This window comes from Hylobates moloch, unplaced genomic scaffold, assembly GCF_009828535.3.
Source record: "Hylobates moloch isolate HMO894 unplaced genomic scaffold, HMol_V3 SCAFFOLD_58, whole genome shotgun sequence".
Classification (NCBI taxonomy): Eukaryota; Metazoa; Chordata; class Mammalia; order Primates; family Hylobatidae; genus Hylobates; species Hylobates moloch.
The window spans coordinates 417,062-439,147 of record NW_026652333.1 but is presented as its reverse complement, the minus strand read 5'-3'; the positions used below and the strand labels follow the sequence as shown (position 1 = coordinate 439,147).

General features: G+C 42.3%; 1 protein-coding gene and 1 non-coding gene across 2 annotated transcripts in view; both read left to right on the top strand.

Moving 5' to 3' along the window:
* LOC116463753 (unconventional myosin-Ie) overlaps window positions 1–22,086 on the top strand; it is a 231,182-nt gene that overhangs the window by 10,134 nt on the left and 198,962 nt on the right. The gene's annotated exons all lie outside the window — the stretch shown is intronic.
* On the top strand, window positions 21,618–21,721 carry LOC116463757 (U6 spliceosomal RNA). Its single transcript, XR_004246768.1, has one exon. It is a non-coding gene; the product is annotated as a U6 spliceosomal RNA (small nuclear RNA).

The window sequence follows — 22,086 nt, the reverse complement described above, 5'->3', positions numbered from 1 at the left end:
ACCTTACAGAAAAATTTAGATTTAAATGCAGAAGCATCTAATAAGCTATTTTAAGAATGTAAGTAAAGATAGCTTCCTTTGAGGCTTGGGAATGCTGTAATGCAGAAATATGCATCAATGCAAAATGATGACAATGCCGTTTCCCCACATCAGATTATCAGAGGTTCCTAACATTTGGATGGGAGAATGTCCTGAGGTCCTCTGAGAATATGTTGGAAGCTACTGACCTGTTCCCTGACAGTGTTTATAATAACAAATAAACTTTCCACAGATCATGAGAACAAACAAAACAGGAACAATCTAAATGTTCATTAGAAGAGATATACATGTGGCTTATTTGATAATATGGTATCAATATGGATAGGTGTCACAAGGGTAGTGTTTGGTAAAGAAGCAAGTTGTAGAAAGATGCATATCTGAAGCCATTTAAGAAAAATGTCAAAAACACAAAATAAGACTATGTTATTTGGGGGTCTATACATTTATTTTTGTATGTGTATGTATATGTATTTGTGTGTATATTATTAAAAAAAATACAGGCCGGGCGTGGTGGCTCATGCTTGTAATCTTAGCACTTTGGAAGGCCGAAGCAGGTGGATCACCTGAGGTCAGGAGTTCGAGACTAGCCTGGCCAACATAGCGAAACCCCGTCTCTACTAAAAATATAAAAATTAGCCTGGTGTGGTGGTAGACGCCCGTAATCCCAGCTACTCGGGAGGCTGAGGCAGGAGAATCGTTTGAACCCAGGAAGAGGAGGTTGCAGTAAGCTGAGATCATTCCACTGCACTCCAGCCTGGGCGATACAGCGAGACTCTGTCTCAAAAAAAAAAAAAAAATTAAATTAAAAAAAAATAAATCCGCAGACTAGAAAGATCCACACCAAGTTCAAAATACTGAAGGGGGAAAGAGGAAAGGGAGACGACCAAGTCAGTAATGTTTTATTTGCTTTACATATAGAAAAATCCAAAGCAAATATGATGAGACATTATTAATTCTAAGCAGTTGTACATATATATTTCTTTGTTATTCTCTGTAGTTTTAACATCTTTTCTCAGTTCAGATGAAAAAATGCATATAAATATAATTCTTCATTTAACTTCAGGAGGTTTATAAACCCCTGAAGCCCATACAGTAGCATTCCAAGAATTACAACAAACATTGTGTTGAAATGAGTATTAGGGAGTGTGGTCAATTTTGGATCTATGTCAGGTTATTTCAATGACAGTTGACATACAGTCGCATCAATAGTGAGTCCCACTAACTATTGTGTAAAGAGCCATTAGGGGATATGTCTCCCAATGTTCAATACATCTTAGCTCTGCTTAGCCACCTTTTCTTGTGTTGCTTTCAGTGTGACCAATCACCCAAACTCAGTAACTTAAATAATAAGCGTTTATTCTTATGATTTTGTGCACTGGCGTGGCAGTTCTGGTCTCAGCTGGTTCATTCAATCACTGTGGTCAGCTAGTGGCTTGGCTGGGAATGGATGATCTAGGGTGGCCTCACTCACATGTCTGGTAGTTGGTCCAATCTCAGCTGGGGCCATGGGATGGCTTGGCCATGTGTCTCTTGTCACAACAGGCTAGCTCTGGCTTGTTTCCATAGTAGTGGTCACACCACAGGGTTCCCAAGAAAAGCAAGGGTACAAGCTCCAGGGCACACGCATTTTTCAACCTTTGCTTGCATCATGCTTGCTATTATCCCCATTGGCCGAAGCAAGTCACACTGTCAAGTCCAGAGTCATTGTGGAAGAGGACTGCCCAAGGGCTCAGATTCAGTTCCCCACCCTCAACCTTTTCTGTCAACTTTCCCACATTGCATGAATACTTGGAGGCAGGAATAGATTGAGTGGTAGCTCCAGTTTTCTCTGGCTGATCCCCTGAACCCCTGTGTTTGACAGAAGCCAGCATGGCTGCTGCACTGTCTGCTGCTGCTTTCTCAAGCAAGGCATGAGGAATTGGAGCTGAAGTCCTTTTGTATTGATGAGGCTCAGTCTCACTCTAAAACTGCTGTCTTTTGTTGGGGCAAAAAAGGGCAAAAACAGAAGCTAACAAGAAGAAGAAAAATCATTTTCTATCTGCCTTTTAAAGGGTGCTTTACAAGAATAACAAACATTTTACATAAAGTCCAAAGTTAGAGAGCAATGAATCATGCCAAACCATGCTGGGCTCAATGGCCTGCTGGACAGAAAGGGGAATGCAGGCCTTTCAAGGTGGGGACAATACTTCTTGCTGCCCAATTCTGCATTTTCACCCACCTCTGAGCTGTCCATGTGGAGAAAGACATTCCTCACACAGACAAAAATTCTTTTTTTTTTCCCCTTGGTTGAAAGTCATGTCTTTTGGACTGTAAGATGGTTCTCAAAATAACCCTGTGTCAATTCCATATTCTGTGAGCCACAGATTGTGCTATCTGTGGGCTCCAAAGGATGTGAATTGAGTAGGATTAGTTTAGCTTCATGCCCAGGCCTTGTACAGGACATGAAAAATTCCTTAACCTACTAATCTTTCACTTTGACTTTCTGTTCTGTCTCTCAATCAAAAATTTAAAAATACGTAAGTGGAGAGAAAACAAATCCCTCAACTTCAACAATTGACAACTCACGACCAATCTTGTTTTCACTGTTCTTATCTTCTCCTAGTTTCTTTAGAAGCAAATCCTAGATAGCATACCATTTCATCCACAAATATCTCCATATTATATTGGCTTTCACATAGAACAAAGCTAGACACTAACTGCTCATTGGACTGAAAGAAGAGATATACTCAGAGAACCAAAGCAAATAGCTTCCCTTTAACTTTTAATAGGAGTGGCTTTGTTTTATAGAACGATGTAGGCATCTCCAGCCACTGAGGGGACTTCTTCAAGCTTGGCCCAGCCTCATCCACAGAAGGATCTGGCAGCGATACCTTGGCATTCATAGTCTCAGTGTGCAGGACAGCATTGGTTCCCCACCTTACAGTCCCAACTCTACCTAGGCACTACTCATATGTATCATGGTAATGGCTGTGGAAAATAATATCCCTCCCTCTCCCCCTCCCTTCCTCTCTTCCTCTTTTTAGAGATGGGGTGTTGCTGTGTTGCCCAGGCTGGTCTCAAACTCTGGGCCTCAAGTGATCCTCCCATCTCAGCCTCCCAAAGTGCTGGGATTACAGGTGTGAGCCACCACGCACAGCCTCTTTCTTTTTCGACAGGGTCTTGCTCTGTCACCCAGGCTGAAGTGCAGTGGTGTGATCTTGTCTCACTGTAACCTCAACTTCCTGGGCTCAAGAGAGCCTCCCATCTCAGCCTCTTGAGTATCTGGGACTACAGGCATGAACTGCCATGCCTAGCTAATTAAAAAAAATATATATATAATATATATATAAAAATTTATATATATATTATATATATAAAAATCTATATATATATAAAATATATATATATATATATATATATATTTTACAGGGTCTCACTGTGTTGCTCAGGCTAGTCTAGAACTCCTGGTCTCCAGCGATCCTCCTGCCTTGGTGGCCCAAAATGCTGGGATTATAGGTGAGAGCTACTGTGCCCAACCTTGTTTCTTTCAGTGACCAAATAGCTTTAAATATAGAATGTCAAGATGAGAAGTATCCTGGAGACCACTTCCAGGGTAGTCTATGAAATTGTTTGTGTCCATGTTCATTCTTATGTGAATTTTTTCCTGGGAAAAAGATTCATAAATCCCCAATATGGTTCATGGTCTCCCCAAGTGACCCTTTAAGGTCCAGAGAATTGTAGTGGCCTGACCTAGATCTCTCAGTTACTAGGTAGGTAATAGCAGAGTTGTCCCTAGAATACAAGTCTCTTGACCCACAGTTCAGGAATTATGGTCGTAAACCTGCTTTAACTGGAAATGTTTGAAAATCAAACATAATAGAGTATTAGAAGTGAGGTTCAAAGTGGTAAATTCTTCTGTGATCACAAAGAGAAATGCATTCAATACAGACTCCAAATAAATATAAGTCAGGGACATAAAGTTTTTACTTTATATAAATAATTGAAAACCCATTTTCCTGTTGAGGATACATTGATATTAATTATAAAATTAGTATTTAATAGTTGAAGGCACATAAGAAATTGCTGGGCCTTAATATCTGGACTTGAGCAGATTTCTATGCTTTGTTTATATGATCTAGAACTAGGGCTTGGGGTGTAGAAAAACTGGGATGGCCTTTTCCTTCTAGCTCTTTCTCTCACACACTCCCACACCCCAAACCCATCCTCCAACTAGTGTCCTTTTCTTTCCCCACAAGGCCTCTTGCCCATCCTCTCCTTGAAGCATTCATCTGGATTTGGAAAGGATGAGGAGAGCTGGAGAAGGCGGGAGACATAGTTTGCACCTGCTGAGAAGTGAGGAAACATAACTAAGGCCACTAAACGAAAGGGAGCTCTCTCCTCCTCCACACCCTCCTCATCCTCCTCTTCCTCCTCTTCCTCTTTCTGCTTTTTGTCTTCCTCCTCCTCCTCCTCCTCCCTAAGGCTCTCTTTATCCTCCTTGGTCCAGCCCTGCTTAGCAACTCTCCAAGCAAGCATGGAGGACAATGTGGCAAGCAGTTTGCTCTATGGAGACGGAGACACCGTCCTCTTTGTTTGGGGCTATGAGTCAAGAGTCTTCAGTTTTTTGCAGCAGTTGTATTTACGTGTCAGTTGACGAAAGTGAATTTTATATGCTCCAATTAAGATGTAGTGAATTGTGACATTCTACCACTTGCCAAGTCCTAGGATTCCACCTCTGCAGTGTGGCTACACTCACCTATATCAGCTGACCAAATTCATCCACTTGGTGTTTCCCTTTCGGGCTTAGATGTTCTCCATCTTCAGCTTGTATCTGGCTGGAATCAGTTCACTCACCCTCTCCATCCCGTCAGTCTAATTCTTCTTTTAGACCAGCCTTAACTCTGCCTTCTTGAGCCTCATCATTGAAAATTACCTCCTTGGCCAGGTGTGGTGGCTCAGGCCTGTAATCCCAGCACTTTGGGAGGCCAAGGTAGGCGGATCACCTGAGGTCAGGAGTTTGAGACCAGCCTGGCCAACATGGTGAAATCCTGCCTCTACTAAAAATACAAAAAAAATGTCATGAGCACTTTATCTATAAAGATCTTATAATTGTTAATGTGCATTTTATCTTTCCTTCTGATCAGTTACTTTTCAGGTGGAATCCTTGTTCAGCTTTGTATCCCAGCCTCTCCTCTCCCCATTCCCACCTCCCCTCGTTGTTTCTTGACTTCCAATACTGAGTATACGATACTATTTTAAAACTTAATGAGAGGACCAGGCGCGGTGGCTCACACCTGTAATCCCAGCACTTTGAGAGGCTGAGGTGGGTGGATCACCTGAGGTCAGGAGTTCAAGACCAGCCTGGTCAACAGGGTGAAACCCCATCTCTACTAAAAATACAAGAATTAGCTGGGTGTGGTGGCGGGCACCTGTAATCCCAGCTACTTGAGAGGCTGAGGCAGGAAAATTGCTTGAACCCGGGAGGTGGAGGCTGCAGTGAGCTGAGATCATGCCATTGCACTCCAGCCTGGGCAACAAGAGTGAAACTCCATCTCAAAAAAAAAAAAAAAAAAAAAGATGCTTAATGGGAGGCAGGGCACAGTGGTGCCACACCTGTAATCCCAGCACTTTGAGAGGCCAAGGGAGGCAGATCCCTTGAGTTTAGGAGTTCAAGACCAGCCTGGGCAACATGGCAAAGACCTGTCAATACAGAAAATAGCCGGGTGTGGTATTGCACACCTGTAGTCCCAGCTACTTGGGAGGCTTATATGGGAGGATTGCTGGAGCCTGGGAGGCAGACGGTGCAGTGAGCCGAGATTGCAGAGAGAGAGACCCTGTTTCAGGAAAAACAACAACAAAAAACCCCAAAAAACTTAATGGGAAAAATGTTTGTATTTCTTTTTGTTAAGCATGAGTATACAATCTTTAAAACTACCCCCAGGTCTTTTCCTTGAGGGACAAAAGTAGGATGCAGAACTGCCTACAAGGTAGAGCATTCTTAAAATCTACTCCAAAAAACTGCTGCTGATGGGTACTCAGCTGATAGAACGAATAGGTGAAAGCACCCTGTGATTTAAATGTGGCAAGCCTTTGATTTTCGTTGGAACCTTCTCTGACGTGTGTCACTCCTCACTCCGTTGTGCTTGCCCTTTGGAAAGATGGAATGTTGAGGACAGAGAGGAGACAGCTGATAAAAAGACACTTAAAAGGGCACCTGAAAGCCACGTGGCTTGTCCCTGGAAGGCAGTAGAAAGCAATCTGCAGTCATGATGCCTTTCTTCACTCATCAGCAGCTATAATGTTGAAAATGGGGTGAACGCCTTCCCCCTACAACTGTTTAACAAAAGGTGGTTCTCCTAGAAAACAGAATCTGTTGTATATGTTGCCAGTGATTTTCACAAGTGTAGACGCCTAAGAAATAGGCAAATATGCTGAGCGCGGTGGCTCATACTTATAATCCCAGCACTTTGGGAGGCCTAGGCAGGTGGATTGCTTGAGCCCAGGCATTCGAAACCAGCCTGGGCAACATTGTGAGACCTCGTCTCTACAAAAAATAAACAAAAATTAGACAGGCATCGTGGTGTGTGCCTGTAGTTCCAGCTACTTGGGAGGCTGAGGTGGGAAGATTGCTTAATCCTGGCACAGTGAGGCTGCCGTGAGCCCTGATCATGCCACTGTACTCCAGCCTGGGTGACAGAGTCAGAGCCTGTCTCAAAAAAAAAAAAAAAAAAAAAAAAAAAAGGCAAATACAAGAGATGGAAAAAGGAATTGAAAGAATTGCCATGGGTAGTGCATTAGACAATTTGCTTTTTAAAATTGCATGTGGTTTTGAAGGACAGGTTGAATGTGGATGTTTAAAATGCTTAGGTAAAACTAAGACTGGCAGGGTCAAACTGTGCCCGTGAAATCTTTGTTCTGGAACTCAAGTGAAAAATTGGCAGATTCGTACTTTTTGAGCTTTTTAGAGTCCATTTCCAGCTCCAGGTGGCTGGGTGAAGTATCCTAAGCTCTACAGAAGGGTAAAAGAAATAGCCTCCCACATGAGTGGCAGGAGTAGGTAACCTGTACTATCTGGAAAGATATCTAGACCACCAGTTAGAACATTTGGAAGGAGGAATTGCCAGTGGCTTGTAGACAAGGAATGGAGGACTTGAGACAGGCAAGGTAAATTGGGGCCCTCCTGCCAATCGGAAGTTTTTGAGTGATATTTTTAATATTTATTATTCCGTCCTCCTTGGTTGGAAAGTCATGACGGAGAGGGACACTGTCATGCTTGTGGTTCGTGTTTGTATTTCTGGCATGGGGTAGACTTGGCAACTTTGCTGAATTGAACAACTGTTTGCCACTAGACCAAAAGTGCCCAGAGGACTGAAAACCTTCCAATTCAACTTGGTGGCAGCAAGGCAGCCGCCAGTGAATGAGTGATTGATGAGAGCCAGCAGATTAAAGGAGACAACTAATTGTAAACTGGAAATATTTTTCAAAGATAAAAATATCCCCCTCAGATAAAACCACTAGGGCTTCCTTTTGAGTTTTCTTTTCACAGAACAGGATATTAGTGGTTCGGTGGGGCTCCTGCCGGAGGGAGTAGCTGTGGAGGGAAGCTGGTAGGCCGGGAAGGTTTCTACCTGTTTCTCACTCCTTTCCTACTCGGGCCCCTTCAATTGAGAGGCTAGGTAATTAATTACCTGAGATCACACAACCAGTCCTGACCTCCCCCCACAAGGGGTGGAGCTACTCTTTCCAGGTCAAAATGGAAACCAAATTCACAGGGGCACTATCCGTTCAAAAGCTCCCAACTCCGAACAGAGAGCTGTTGCAATGGTGCCCACCTGGGCACCATTTTGGAGCCTGATATTTATGATCACATGTAGGTTCACATGCCAGGTGCCCAACTGGCGTGGAGGCAGCAGCCTGTTCGAGTTCTGCCACCTGAGGACACCCAGACCTGTGACCCCAAGCAAGGGCTTTTCTGATCTTTGTGGGGGAGTGGTTAGACTGCTTTTGCTGATATAAAAGATCAGTGCCAGATTCATGGCCAGGATAAGAAGGTTTTCCTGGTTAGGTGATACGGACTTTCAGAATGTAAAATTTCCTGACCAAGGTTGTGTGTGTTCTGGTTTAAAGAGGAGAATTTGCTGCCTGTGTTTTTCCTTAAGCTAACGTACCATCCACCTGTGCTAGAGGAATCTGGTATTGCTCTCCTCCAAAGGCCAGGACAGTCTCAAAGGAGACATGCTAATGGCTTAATTGTTTTGTTTATTCTGCTCCTCACAAATTCCAGTAGCTTCATTTACATTGAGAGAACTTTTTTCAAGTGTCGTGTCATTTCCCTTGGTTTTGAACGGCTCTTAATGTTTGCCGTTAATGTTGTTTTGAAAGGTTGATCGAGCCCGTTAGTGATGGGTGTGGCTTTCTCCAAATGGGGGTTTTTCTTAGTGTGTGATAGAGAAAGTGAGAGTAATTTTAAAAATAAAATATGCACATTTTTTCTATCTGTACACACAAACTCTAGATTATTTTGGGGCCTATTTATGTTCACATGCTTTAGGTTTTGGGGGTTAAAAGATTAATGTGTACAAGGGAATGATGATATTTAACAGGACAAAAATTTCACTTTTACAGAGCTGTGGTTTGCTTTTCAAAATATAGAGGTTTGTTTCTTTACCTTTGCGTTTTTTTCTTTCTTTTTTTTATTTTTTTGAGATGGAGTTTTGCTCTTGTTGCCCAAGCTGGGGTGGAATGGCGTGATCTCGGCTCACTACAATCTCCACCTCCCGGGTTCAAGTGATTCTTCCGCCTCAGCCTTCCAAGTAGCTGGGATTACAGGCGTCCGCCACTACACCCAGCTAGTTTTTTGTATTTTTAGTAGAAACGGGGTTTCTCCATGTTAGCCAGATGGTCTTGAACTCCTGACCTCAGGTAATCTGCCCGCCTCGGCCTCCCAGAGTGCTAAGATTATAGGTGTGAGCCACTGCACCGGGTCTGTTTCTTCATCTTTGACAAAGAATCCAGTATAAGACTATTCTGGTTCATGTTGTAAATGCATTTTTTTTTTTTTTTTGAGACAGGGTCTCTATCTCTCACCCAGGCTGGAGTACAGTGGTGCCATCACAACTCACTGCAGCCTTAAACTCCTGGGGTCAAGCGATCCTCTTACCTCAGCCTCCCAAGTAGCTGGGACTACAGGCATGCAGCACTACACCTGGCTTAAATGCATTTTTATAATTTTAGTATAAACAAGACATTTTAGATTGATTAACTTTGTAATGTGCTAGGACAGTAGTTTTTAATGCTGGTGGGGTCCAACTTTTGAGAAAGGGAAATGTGAAGGTTGAAGAAACTTAAATCAACTGCTGTTGGCTAGATCTAGGTGTGCTGACTTCCTTAGAAAAGAAATGCTTCCTTTTCCTGCAAAGCGGAGTTTGGGAAATTTAGAGCTAGGAAATCATGTGGTCGATCTTAACGTTATAAATCACTCAGACAAATACAGGATAATGCTGTTTCGGAAGTGCTTGTGATTGTACAGGATTACATGGTGATAAAGAGTTTTCAGTGGCTCCTCCAGTTTCTGAGGGAGTTCTGTGCTTTGCTTTCTTGGTAATTCCTTCTGCAGACCTTAGAGCCTTTGAAGGGGGGCTGGGTATGCTTCCGTGAATTTAACAGTTTAACACGCTGTTGAATAGAAGAGAATCTGCTATTGGAACTAGCGATTACTAAGAAACCACTCTGTATCATCCAGCATTTGTATCTACTTTAAAGTGCATATTAGTATTTTCCTTGGTTTACAGACGAGGAAAACGAGTTAGGTACCGTGTTTAAGGTCACCCATCTGAAAAGTGGCAGAGAGGGGATTTAAACTCCTGGTCATCTGAATCTAAGGTCTGCTTAGAGGAGGAGCTGTTCGCTTCTAGACACGTGCATATTTAGGTTGTGGGTCCATGGACTAATAGCATGGGCATCCCTGGGATATTATTAGAAATGTAGAACTTAAGGTCCCACCCACACCTGATTCCAGATCTGTGTTTTAACAAGGTCTCTAGATGATTGCAAAGCACTACTGCACAGGAACACTTCCCCAGAGGAAGTGTGGTGGCCGCCCTCCAGGATATCATCTTCCAAGGTTAGGGACGTGCCAAATATCCCAAACTTTCAGATATGCGACTCAATCATCTCTAATTATCCTGCTCAACCAAAAATTAAAGAGCAATTCTTCCAAGTGGAATCGAGGGAAACTTTTCTCCTAGACAATTCTAGAGGGAGTCCACCTGTCTTTAAGGAGATGCACAGAATAGGTTGTTGCCGACAGCACGCTTGGAAAATCTATCAACCCGGGGTGCCTCTTCCACGGCTGCTGTCCATGCCATACTTTCTCCCATTACTGATCCCTCTGAACTAGGCTATCAAACCTTCTCCTAAAGAGGCTAAGAACAGATTTTATCAGGCCAGAGAGGAAGAAAGAGATCCAGAATGGGGACTATCAATAGCATGAAAATAGAGAAGGGCATTGAAAAGAGCCCAGCCTTCAGAACACTCCAGTCCTGGTGCTGGAGAACTGCACCTTACCTTTTCCTCCTACCTGGTTTTCCTTTTAGAATTCCCCACAGGCATCTATGCTGGAGACAGTAGTGTCTTTGTCTGTTGTTCCTGTCCCTGCCTTGCTCCTGCCAGTTCCAACGCCCTGTGAGTATATCTTTGCAGGCTCCCCCTTCCTTTTCACAGTGGCCACCCCAGTTTGGATGTGCATTGTCTTACACTGGGAACATTACAAGAGTTTCTTAAGTGGTCTTCACTCTTATCCCCCGGTAATTCACAGAAATAGCATCAGCGCAATCATCTTCTAGTAACACGGCTTTGCACCTGTCATTCATCCTCAAAAACTCTCAGTTCCTATTGGGAACAGTCTAAAGACCAAAATGCATTACGGTCTCAATTAAACCAGTTACTGGTTGCGTTTATCCAATTCGATTTTCCAGTAGTCCTTCTGAAATAAACTCCGTGAGGGCAGCCTACATGCCTTGTTCCTGCTATTAGCTCCTTGCACAGTGCTTGTACACAGTGGATTCTCACTGAATATTGATTGAATGAACGAATGAACTTATTCTCAGGTTTATGTTTTATAGTCTGCCTAGAATACACTCCATGGTCAGGCCATTTCCTGTGACTAGATTTCCCTTCCCTTTTTTGCTGTTTATCTGAATCCTTAAAAAACCAAGTAAGGCCGGGCGCGTTGACTCACACCTGTAATCCCAGCACTTTGGCAGGCCGAGGTGGGCGGATCATGAGGTCAGGAGATTGAGACCATCCTGGCTAACACCGTGCAACCCCGTGTCTACTAAAAATTCACACAAAAAAATTAGCTAGGCGTGGTGGTGGACACCTGTAGTCCCAGCTACTCAGGAGGCTGAGGCTGGAGAATGGCGTGAACCTGGGAGGCGGAGCTTGCAGTGAGCCGAGATCGTGCCACTGCACTCCAGCGTGGGCGACAGAGCGAGACTCCCTCTCAAAAAAGATAAAAAAACAAAAAACCAGCCAAACAAAAAACAACAACAACAATTAAAGGCTCATTTCCTGGAAGCCTTTGATTTAACTCAGAGATCATTCCCTTCTCCAAATTGTGGCCCTTGTCATAGAGTTATTTATTTGGGACTAAATGATGTCATCTTGCATTGTTATCTGTTTTCACACAGTCTCTTACAGCCCAAGTAGACTGTAAGCCTCTTGAGATCAGAGATAATTTACATTTCTTTGTATTTTTCAGAATTCACCATCTTTCCCTTTGGCCTTCCCACATTCCTGTACACTCTCGACATTCCCTAGTTATCTGGCAGTTCATATTGGGGAATTATGGTTAGCTGTGGATCAGCCCTCTTCTCCCCACTTTCCTCTCAGTAATGCATGTAGTCTCTGAGGGCAGACACTACATTCTCCTGTGTCTTTTCTGGTTTATTGAATGATAGAGGCTGTACCCTTTGTCCTTTTCAGTTTTATCTACATTCTTTTCCTTCTCCTGCTCAGTTCTTGGAACTCCCATTTCTGAATGTCTACTACTACAGCCATGGTGAATAGAAGGTAATGAAACTGTGAGTCAGTGTATCCTCTAGCTGGAGTGTGAAGGTGAGTCAGCAGACAGCAGCAGTGGATCTCTTCCACCCTGAGGAAAGGCAGGAGTCTGCCTGGTGATCAGGGAAGGAGGCCCTCCTCCCCACATTGTTTCCTGGAACTGAGTAGAACAAATTACTTAACTGTACTTCAGTTTCATTTGTTAAAAAATGAAGTAAGAATAGCTTCCATTCTCTTTTCATTCAAGTGGTGATGCATTGACAATTAATAAGAAAATTATAAAATGCCTTAGATACCACCATTGGGACTATGTAATGCACCACAACCTGGTCGTGGCTGAGGCTGTGTTCTAGCCACCCCTCCTTTCTGACTACCACATCGCCCTAAAGTTAGAGGCAACAATAGAGTTACCTCATTAGTGTTTTTCTAACGAACCTGTTCAAGTCCTGGCTCACTAAATTTTAGGGAAATGATATCGTTTCTCTCCAGTCTTTTAATAGATTGTCTTTGAAAGAGTTGCATGTTGCCTGTTAAGGAAATGCTTCAGTTGGAAATAATTGAGTAAGGTTAGAAATGGTTCAAGAAAACAGACACATCCCTGCTTGACCTGCCCAGCCTCAAACTTTCATATCTCCTAGTTTGGGGAGGGATGGATGGCAGATGTAGAGTGCTTCAGTTTTTGTTTTGCAGAAAGTTATATCATCGTCATGTAGAACAGACATCACAGAACGAAATTAATTAGTAATGCATTCACTGAATTTGGGCAGGATAGTTTGCTTATTTGAAAAAATTCTTGGCAAGGATGAGGATGATTTCTCATCATCCTCCTCCCTAACTGGCTGGGTAATTTAAAGAAGGTTTTTGAGTTGAAATTTTCTGAATAGAGTGGGTTCAGTTTACCCTTTTTTATATGGTAGATTGCTAATAGTGCATTACTGGGAGTGGAGGAAAGACACCCTTTTCTGCCTTAACCCTGAGCTGGAGGAATCACAGCCTTGTCTAGAAGCTAAAGACATAATTATATCCATTTCATATGCAGTATGACAAAATCATTAGAAAATTATAATTGCAAGTAGAAAAAATATAGGAGGCATATGCATATATACCTAAGATGTTTATATGGGAAGTTATGGGAGGAAAATGAAATAATTACTCATTAATAATTACTATTAATAAGGTTTCAAATGATCCCCATTTTTCCCCTTGCCTGGGTGTCCTTCCGTCATGTCCAAGTCTTAGATCAGTTTCTAGATCTAGGCTCAACAAAATTCCCTCCCCTGGACCCCAAGCCTTCCCAGATAGACACTTTCCTCTTCCATATGTCCATGGCACCTAGTTTGAAATGTTCTTACCTCATGCATCATGGTCTGCCTTGTGTTAGACCCTTTAAGCTTTTGTGTCTCATTAAGATATTGAACTCCGCTGCGTGCGGTGGCTCACGCCTATAATCCCAGCACTTTGGGAGGCCTAGGTAGGCGGATCACCCGAGGTCAGGAGTTTGAAACCAGCCTGACCAACATCGTGAAACCCCATCTCTACTAAAAATACAAAATTAGCCGGGCACGGTGGCGTATGCCTGTGATCCCAGCTACTAGAGAGGCTGAGGCAGGAGAATCACTTGAACCTGGGAGCCGGAGGTTGCAGTGAGCCGTGATCGTGCCATTGCACTCCAGCCTGGGCGCAACGGAGTGAGACTCCATCTCAAAAAAATAAAAAAAGATATTGAACTCCAAGGAGCAGAAGTTGTTTCTGACACATAGCCAATGGTCTTAATCCAGCTAAAATTCACCTGTAGTGCTTTTTAAAAATGACAACCCTTGGGCACCATCCTAGACCAAAAGGATTCAGACACAACTGTATTACTTTTCAAAGTTTCCTGGATGGTTCCTAAAAGCAGCCTAGGTTGAGAGCCACTGTTGATGGATGTTTAAGCATTGTTGGCTATGCCATAATTTGATGCAACACCGAATGCAAACTGATCAGGATGTATTTTTGCCACGCGGCAACACGCCATGTAACTTAGGAAGTTTTGTGGTTTTGGCGTTTTTGGTTAGGGGGAGGGTATTATTGAATACAGCTGACTTGAATAAATAGGAAACTAGTTCCCAGGGGACTTTACAAAAGGTAAGCCTTTGTGTGACTAGCACCTGGGGGGGGTTCATCGATGGCAAGGCTATGGTAGTTTTACCACCTGAATTCTCTTACCTCCTCCCCACTTTGGTGTTGACCCCAGACCAGAGGCCTCCAAAACATGGCGAGGCATCAAAACCACCTGAGGAGGTGATTCAGCAGGTTTGGGGTGAGGCTTTAAAATCTGTTTTTCACCAGGGCTCCAGGTGATTCCAGTGGAAAAACTGATAGGAGAACCGCTGCTTTAACAGCTGTGTGGAGTTGAAAATGACGTGGGTCTTGGATCGTAAGCAGCAGGGTGTTTTTCTTGCTTTTCCTAGATTGTCTTCCTTAACCCCAAATTATGTAATTACATACGTATTTTCTCTAGAACTTTTTTGTATTTTTAAATTTTAGCTCCTTATGTCACCCGAAATTTACTTTTCTGGTGTGAGGGGTATAATTTTTTCCAAATGGATGGTTAGTGGTCTTAAAAATAATTTATTCAGTGGTGCATTCTTTGTCTTCTGTTGTGAAGTGCCACCTTTATCTTATGTTAAATTCGTATCTATCATTTGTTTCTAGCCTCTTCTGTTTCCTTGATCCTTTTCTTTATTCCTAAACTGTTTGCTAGTACCACATTGTATAATTACTCTAGTTTTGGAATATGTTTTTATTTTTATTTTTGGCAAGACTTTACTAATTAAATCCTTTTTAAGTGAGTTCTTGGCAATTTATACTCATTTACTCTTCCAGATAAAATTTAGGATCAATGTGTCAAAGTTCCAAAACAAAATCTCTTTGGAACTTTGGTTGAAGTAGCATGAACCCTCTAGAGCAGCAGTCCCCAACCTTTCTGGCACCAGGGACCGATTTCGTGGAAGACAGCTTTTCTGCAGCCTGGGGTGTGGAGTGGGGATGGTTTTGGGAGAAAACTGTTCCACCTCAAATAATCGGCATTAGATTCTCATAAGGAGCGCGCAGCCTAGATCCTGCGCATGCTCAGTTCACAATGGGCTTTGCCCTTCTATGGGAATCTAGTGCTGCTTTGATCTGACAGGAGGCGGAGCTCAGGCGGTAATGCTTGCTCACTAGCCGCTCACCTGCTGCTGTGCAGCCCGGTTCCTGACAGGCCACTGCCGGCACAGGTCCATGGCCCCGGGGTTGGGAGCCCCTGCTCTAGAGCACTTTAAGAAGGTGAACGTCTTTGTAACTGATGCCTTATATCCACAGACATGGTGTCCATCCCCATCAGCCCTTCTTTCAGGGCCTCCATTGATCTTTATGCTTTTCTTTACACAATTCTTTCACTTTTTGGGGGGGGGGGGGTTTAGACAAGGTCTCGCTCTGTCACCCAGGCTGGAATGCAGTGGCATGATCAGGGCTCACTGCAACCTCCACCTCCTGGGATCAATCAATCCTGCCATCTCAGCCTCCTGAGTAGCTGGAACTACAGCTGTGTGCCTTCATGCCCAGCTAATTTTATTTATTTATTTTGTAGAGATAAGGTTTTGCCATGTTGCCCAGGCTGGTCTTGATCTCCTGGGCTCTAGTGATCCTCCAAAAGTGCTGGGATTACAGGCGTGAGACACCATGCCCAGCCATCTTCCCCGTTTCTTAAGTCTATTTTATTTTATTTTGTTTTGTTTTATTTTATTTTATTTTATTTTTGAGACAGAGTCTCACTCTGTCCCCCAGGCTGGAGTGCAGTGGCGCAATCTCGGCTCACTGCAAGCTCCGCCTCCCGGGTTCACGCCATTCTCCTGCCTCGGCCTCCCGAGTAGCTGGGACTACAGGCGCCCGCCAACACGTCCGGCTAATTTTTTGTATTTTTAGTAGAGACGGGGTTTCACCGTGTTAGCCAGGATGGTCTCGATCTCCTGACCTCGTGATCCGCCCGCCTCGGCCTCCCAAAGTGCTGGGATTACAGGCTTGAACCACCACGCCCGGCTTAAGTTTATTACTGGCATTTCATAACCCTTGTTACTGATTTGAATGGGATATTTCCTAAAACATTGTCTTTTGAAAATATTAATAATTTTATCCATAGTTCTTATAATTTAATGGATATCATGTCATAACCCACAGAATTACAAGAATCTCACTCACCTGAATATAGAGGGATTGTAGCATTCTGAGGCATTCTATTTTTTACTCTTGCTTCAAAAACATGAGACAAAACAAAACAGGTTCTCCTCAAGTGTCCCAGGGCACTCTTCTTCATTAACAGAGTGCCCTGGGCTATGGGGCCGTCATTCGTAGGCTCTTTGGCAGGGTTGCAGAAGGAGCTGAGTCTGGGCTGAATGTGATCCATGGTGGGACACAGCCTGCAGTTTGTGCTTCTGAATAGGTCCCTGGTCAGGGGCTGGATGTTCAGTGATGCACCTCGTCATCCTAAGGTCAAGAAAGCACAAGTGGAAGAAGGGGAAAGATGTCTTAATTCTGCCTAGCTGAATGAGGGATTCAGAAGTGGGAGCCAGGCCTTTGCTGATAATCTCAGAAGGAAAAAAGGATGATTCCAGGAATCAAATAATTCTAAGAACCAATTATATAAAAAGTGTTTTGCAAACTATAAAGTGATATTCACACACATTCGGAAGCACTACCTCTATGTGTTTTAGCTGCATTTGAAAGTCTTTTAAAAAGAAAGCAATGCAACTGCTGAGTAAAATCTCATCCCTCTACCCCAGAATTGTTGTCACAGCTTTAAGGAAGTTTTATGTGAAAGCAGAGGAAAGTAACAGTAACTCTTTAATCCAGACATGTGTCTAAACCATGGATAACTCACAGAAGGCCTTAGAGACTCAGAATTGGTAAATATTCTATATATCCTTAGCATCCACAGGCTAAATATCCCTCCATTCCCAGAGTCAGGGCATGCGAGCTGTTAAAAGTGTCCTATTCCTGGTACCTCTCTCTTTGCATTTCCCTGTCTTTCCTCAATCATCTTGTATCACAGGAAGTATAAAAGTAGTTAGGCAGTTCTATTTTTTGACAGCAGATTAAAAGCCAAAGTTAAAGCTAAATGCTTAACCCATTGGGTTCTAATAAGCTGGTAAAGCTGGGCAATATAATAAGACCCCTATTCCTAAAAAATTTTTTTTAATTAGCTGAGTGTGGTGGCACATGTGCCTGTAGTCCCAGCTAATCAGGAGGCAGAGGCAGGAGAATCCCTTGAGCACAGGATTTTGAGGCTCCCCAAGAGAAAGCTGAGGCTTAGAGAGGGTAATGTGTGGTAAGAGTTAAACCCTCAGTCCTGGTACCTTTGCTTTTTTATGCTATATTTCTTCTGCAATATTCTGCACTTTGCTTAGGTTTTTTTTTTCTCTAATTTAAATACTTCAACTGCCTTTCTGATCTATTAGCCATTCTGTGTACTGTTACCTGATTGCTTTTGGAAAAGAGCTTCCAGTGGGCTGGATGTGTTTAATCTGCTGTGGCTTCTGAAGTCCCTCATCTTCAGGGAGAAGTGGCTCTTCTGTCTACCTGATTGGTCAAGCCTCTTTCTTTTCTTGATGTTCTTTTTTTCTTCATAAAAAGTTAGGCATTTAAAATTTTTTCTGTTTGTCTTTGTAAGTAAAGTACTTCAAGTTATTTTGAAAGCTGTGGTCATATCCTATCAATATGCAAACATGAGTTGATTTTTTAAAAATGACATGCTAGTTTGAGTTCTTGGTCTTTTAGTACCTACTGATTCTAGTGCCTATTGACTGGCTAATGGCTGCTTGTATTTATTGAATCTAAATATTATGCTCTTTGATTGGTGGTGCCCTGGCAGCACTCCCTGTGGGCCTGTGGGGTGGAGAAGAGAAACCTGCTTGGGGAAAGGTGGGAGGTAAGAGTGGGAAGGACTTTGGTGGTTTTGGTGCCAGCTTAGCCACAGTAGAATAAAGTACTCAGTAGATTTGTAAGGTTTCTGACTCCAGACCCTGGTTCCCTGATAGCATCTCTGGACCCACCTGGGCCCAGGGCTGTCCTGAAGGAAAGGACACAAGCCTAGCTGGCTTCACTGCTTGATGATTGTAGAGCCCTAGGGCCTTGAGGGAACATAGGCCAGATAGTTACACAGGCCTTGGGCAAGACCCAGTGTTGTACTGACTTCAGGTCAGACCTGCAGTCCCAGTGGTGGTGGTCATAGGGGTGCTTTTGTCACCCTTCCCCTAGCTCCACACATCTCAGCACAGACAGGGAAACTCTGTTTGGGAAAAAGTAACGGAAAAGAACAAGAGTCTCTGCCTGGTAATCCAGAGAGTTCGTTTGGATCTTACACAAGACCACCAAGGCAGTACCTCTACGAGTCCACAAGAACTACAGTGTTACTGGGCTTGGGGTACCCGATAATGCAGATATGGCTGTGGTATCCACAAACTTAGATCATAACAACCAAGTCCCTTTGAATACTCGGAAAGCCTTCCCAAGAAGGATGGGTACAAACAACTCCAGATTGTGAAGCCTACAATAAATTCTTAACTCTTCAATGCCTAGACACCCATGAATATCCACAAGCATCAAAACCATCTGGGAAAACATGGCCTTACCAAATGAAATAAATTGACCAGGGGTCAATCCCAGAGAGACAAAGATATGGGACCTTTCAGAAAGAGAGCTCAAAATAGCTGTTTTGCGGAAACTCAAATTCAAGGTAACACAGAGGAGGAACTCAGAATCTTATCAGATAAATTTAACAAGAAATTGAAGTAAGTTAAGAGAATCAGGCAGAAATTCTTGAGCTGCTGAATGCAATTGACATACTGAAGAATGCATCAGAGTCTGTTAGTAGCAGAACTGATCAAGCAGAAGAAAGAATTAGTGAGCTGAAGACAGACTATTTGAAAATACACAGTCAGAGGAGACAAAAGAAAAAAATAAAAAAGAATGAAGCCCGCTTACAAGATCTGGAAAATAGCTTCAGAAGGGCAAATCCAAGAATTATTGGCCTTAAAGGAGGTAGAGAGAAAGAGAGATAGTGGTGGAAAGTTTATTCAAAGGGATAATAAGATAATTTCCCAAACAAAATATATCAAAACTTAAGTACAAGAAGGTTATAGAACACCAAGCAGATTTAACTATAAAAGGAAATTACCTCAAGGCATGTAATAACAAAACTCCCAAAGGTCAAGGATAAAGAAAGGATTCTAAAAGCAGCAACAGAAAATAAACAACATATGATGGAGCTCCAACACATCTGGCAGCAGACTTTTCAGTGGAAACCGTACAGGCCAGGAGAGAGTGGCATAAAGTGCTGAAGGATTAAAAAAAAAAAAAAATGTTTACTCTAGAATGGTATATCTGGCAAAAATATCCTCCAAACATGAAGGAAAAATAAAGACCTTCCCAGACAAAAAAAAGCTGAGAGATTTATCAACCCCAGGCCTGTCCTACAATAAATGCTAAAGGGAGTTCTTCAATCAGAAAGAAAAGGATGTTAATAAGCAATGAGAAATCATCTGAAGGTACAAAACTCACTGATAATAGTAAGTGCACAGAAAACCACAGAATATTATAACACTATAATTGTAGTGTATAAACTATTCATATCTTAAATAGAAAGATGAAAGGATGAACCCATCAAAAATAATAACTTTTCAAGGCATAGACAGTACAGTAAGATAAATAGAAACAACAAAAAGTTAAAAAGTGGCGAGACAAAATTATAGAGTTTTTATTAGTTGTCTTTTTGCTTTTTGTTTATGCAATCAATGTTAAGCTGTGATCAGTTTAAAATAATGGGTTATAAGATGTTATTTGCAAGCCTCATGGTAACCTCAAATCTAAAACATAAAACAGGTACACAGAAAATAAAAAGGAAGAAATTAAAATGTGCCAACTGAGAAAATCACCTTAAAGGAAGATAGGGAAGAAGGACAGAAGGAAGAGAAGACCACAAAACAACCAGAAAACAAATAACAAAATTTAGGCCTCACTTATCAGTAATAACATTGAATGTAAATAGATTAAACTCTCCAATCAAAAGACATAGAATAGCTGAGGATAAAAAGCAAGACCCAAGGATCTATTGCCTACAAGCAACACACTTCACCAAATCAAATCAAAATGGATTAATGACTTAAATCTAAGACTTCAAACTATGAACCTACTAAAAGAAAACATTGGGAAGACTCTAGGACATTGGTCTAAGCAAAGATTTTTTGGACAAATGGGATCACATCAAGTTAAAAAGCTTCCACACAGCAAAAGAAAAAATCAACAAAATGAAGAGACAACCCACAGAATGGGAGAAAATATTTGCAAACTTTCCGTCTCACAAGGGTTTAATAACCAGAATATAGAAGGAACTCAAATAACGCCATAGGAAAAAATCTAATCTGATTTTAAAATGGGCAAACAATATCAATAGACATTTCTCAAAAGAAGACGTACAAATGGCAAACAGGTGTGTGAAAAGGTGCTCGGCTGGGCGCGGTGGCTCACGGTTGTAATCCCAGCACTTTGGGAGGCCAAGGTGGGCGGATCACGAGGTCAGGAGATCGAGACCACGGTGAAACCCCATCTCTACTAAAAATACAAAAAATTAGCCGGGCATGGTGGCGGGCGCCTGTAGTCCCAGCTACTCGGAGAGGCTGAGGCAGGAGAATGGCGTGAACCCGGGAGGCAGAGCTTGCAGTGAGCCGAGATTGCGCCACTGCACTCCAGCCTGGGCGACAGAGTGAGACTCCATCTCAAAAAAAAAAAAAAAAAAGAAAAGGTGCTCCACACCACTGAAAATCAGAGACATGCCAATAAAAACTACAATGAGATATCATCTCACCCAAGTAGAAATGGCTTTTATGCAAAAGATGGGCAATAATGAATGCTGGCAAGGATGTGAAGAAAAGGGGAAAAGGGAACTCTCATACACGGTTGGTGGAAATATAAATCAGTACAGCCACTATGGAGAACAGAAGGGCGGTTCCTCAAAAACTAAAAATAGAGCTAGCTACTTTATGATCCAGCAATTCCATTGGTAGGTGTACACCTTAAAGAAAGGAAATAAGCATATGGAAGAGATATCTGCACTCCCATGTTTATCCTAGCACTATTCACAATAGCAAATATTTGGAATCAACCTAAGTGTCCATCAACTGATGAATGAAATCTGTACCACATAAAGAAAATGTGGTATAGTTACACAACAGATTACTAATCAGCCATAAAAAAGAATGAAACCCTGTCATTTGTCATTTGCAAGAACATGAATGGAACTGGAGGTCATTATGTTAAGTGAAATAAGCCAGGCACAGAAAGACAAATTTCATATTTTCTCACTTATTTGTGGGAGCTAACAATGAAAAGTATTGAACTCATGGAGATAGGGAATAGAGTGATGATTACCAGAGGCTGGGAAGGGGAACTGGGGAGACGGGTTATGGTTAATGGGTACAAAGAAATAGTTAGAAATAATAGAAAGAATAAGAGCTAGCATTTGCGTGCTCACAGCAGCACGTGTACTAAAATTGGAATGACACAGAGAAGATTAGCATGGCTCCTGCGCAAGGATGTCATGCAAATTCATGAAGTGTATTTTAAATTTTATTGAAAAAAAAATCTAGTATTTGCTAGCACAACAGAGCAACTATAGTCAATAATCATTTGTGCATTTAAAAATAACTAAAAGAGTATTACTGGATTTTTTGAAACACAAAGGATAAATCCTTGAGGGTGTGGATACCCCATTTTCGATCATGTGATTATTATACATTGCATGCCTGTATCAAAATATCCATATACACCTACTTATATATGCACAAAAATTTAAAATTAAAATGAATTTTATGTTCTTTGAAGATTTTTCTTTTTTTTTTTTTGTAATGAAGTCTCGCTCTGTCCCAGGCTGGAGTGCCGTGGCGGGATCTCAGCTCACTGCAACCTCTGCCTCCCGTGTTCAAGCTATTGTAC